The sequence below is a fragment of the Dasypus novemcinctus genome, chromosome 12 (assembly GCF_030445035.2).
Source record: "Dasypus novemcinctus isolate mDasNov1 chromosome 12, mDasNov1.1.hap2, whole genome shotgun sequence".
Taxonomy (NCBI): Eukaryota; Metazoa; Chordata; class Mammalia; order Cingulata; family Dasypodidae; genus Dasypus; species Dasypus novemcinctus.
Genome location: NC_080684.1, coordinates 111077997 through 111080071, shown reverse-complemented (window position 1 = coordinate 111080071; position 2075 = coordinate 111077997). Strand labels below are relative to the sequence as shown.

Here is a 2075-nt window from a genome sequence, read left to right as displayed (position 1 = left end):
GTTTGGAAAGGAGCAATAGAGGAAATCCAAAGAAAAGAAGGAAGAAATTCCTAAAGAAAAGGGCAGAACTGATGAGATGAGGAACCCAGCAGCATGTTCTATAACAACCAAGAAAAAACAACCTAAAGTTGCTTGTGGAAAGATTGCTGAGGAGACTGACGTTGTAGAGGCTGGTCGTGAAAAAAGGAGAGAAGATGCAACAGAAGAGGTGCTAGTGTCGGTCTAGTGCAGGTTGTTTAGGAAACAGAAGAGAGCCGTGTCTACCCCACTCATTTCATACGACCAGTGCCATCCGGAGCACAGCACAAGCAGAGTGGGCCATTAAAAGAAAAACGAGTCTCTAGGCCCATTTCACTGATGAACATAAATGAAATATCCTAAACAAAACAGTTCCCCAGTCCAACAGATAATGCACAACGATGCACCACGGTGGAGTTGGGTTTACTGGGAATGCAAGGATGGTTCAAAACGTGACGCTCCTGATAGAGTTTTACAAGGAGTAGCATATTTCACAGTCCGTTTTAGGAAAGGGTCTGGCCTCATGAACTTTCTCGGGGCAAAGCTTGGCTTTCATGAACCTCATTTCCTGATCAGAACAGAGGAGAACCTGGGCATTTTAAACTCTGTACTTTTGGTCTCCGTGGACAAGGAAAAAAGGCGGACGGTTGAAGTTGGTTAGCGCTGCGTTTCCCTAAACTCCTGGAATCGATGTCCCTGATGGCAGCAGTGTCACCCTGATTCCTGAGTTGGGAATTCTAGGCAGGAGCCCCTCAGACCACGTCGTGGTGCACCCACGCGTTCTGAGGTTCCGGCGAGGCAAAGGGGCTGATCCACGCCAAGGAGAAGCCGCGGCCAAAGACGGCCTTGAGGCGCGCGCACCTGTCCCCCTGCAGCGGCTCCGGCCTCCTGCGGGCGGTGCAGATGGCGTGCACCTGGATCCCCAGCATCACGGAGGAGAAGAGGAGGCCCTCCAGGGCGACCAGGAAGAGGACGAGGACCGAGGCGCGCGGCGACACGGTGCTGTGCGCGTCCCACTCGCCGCGCCGGTAGCTGCGCACGGCCCGGACGCCCAGCAGGAGCACCACGTGGAGCGAGGCCAGCGCCGTGTACAGCGTGAAGAGCACGAAGTACTTCCGGTTGCCCGCGCCCACGCAGTTGTTGACCCAGGGGCAGTGGTGGTCCATGCCGCGCACGCAGCGCCGGCACACGTGGCAGTGGTGCGCGCCCTCGAGGCTGGCGGCGCCGCAGTGCGCGCAGCGGGCGGCGGGCGCGGCGCCGGGCGGCGGCGGGGGCACGGCGCCGGGGTCGGTGAGCACGGTGCGCGCGTGCGCCGCCAGCGCCAGGAGCGCCAGCAGCTGGAAGAGCGCGCCGTTGGCCACGCCGTAGGCCACGTCGCGGGCGGGGAGCAGCAGGTGGAAGAGCAGCACGCCCGCGGCGTAGAGCACCGCCACCCAGACGCCCGCGGCGCACGCGATGCCCAGCGCGTCGCACACGAACCAGACGCGGCGCGCGGGGGGCGCCCGGGGCCCGAAGGCGGGGCGCGGCGCCAGCTCGGGCGCGCGCTCCCGGTACCTGGGCGCCGGGTCCGCGCGGACGTCGCCGGAGCCCCCGGGCATCCCCGCGCCGCCGGCCCCAGGTCCTCGACCTGGCCGGGGACGCGCTGCCGGGGAAGGCGGAGGGAGGCGCCCGCGCTGCGTGCCGGCCCCTCCCGCGCCTCGCCGGCCGGGACCAGAGAGGGCGCGGTGGCCGCAGCAGCCGAGCGCGGCCCTCACCTCCACGGAACGGAGGCCGGCGCCCTGCGGCGTTCTAGAATGGGTCCTTAGACGGGGGTTTGTGAGCACAGAAAGGGGTGCCTTCGGGGCTTCCGCACAGCAGGGGGTCTGTCCCTTTAGGGCAGGGTGGCGCGGGGACTACGGGGGGGGGCGGGGCGAGGGCCGCCGGGGCCTCGGGGTGCACAGCGCCCTTTGGAGGACCTGCGGGGGAAAGCGGGGCAAGGCAAGTCCTCCCCCCGTCACGTACTACCTCAGTTAATCCTCACAACCCTGTCCGGTACAAACTCTCACTAGCTCCATGTC

General features: G+C 64.1%; 1 pseudogene; it reads right to left on the bottom strand.

Annotated features, from left to right (window-relative positions):
• Positions 1-770: 770 nt before the first annotated feature.
• On the bottom strand, positions 771-1616 carry LOC131280720 (palmitoyltransferase ZDHHC3 pseudogene; annotated as a pseudogene).
• Between the last annotated feature and the right edge of the window lie 459 nt (positions 1617-2075).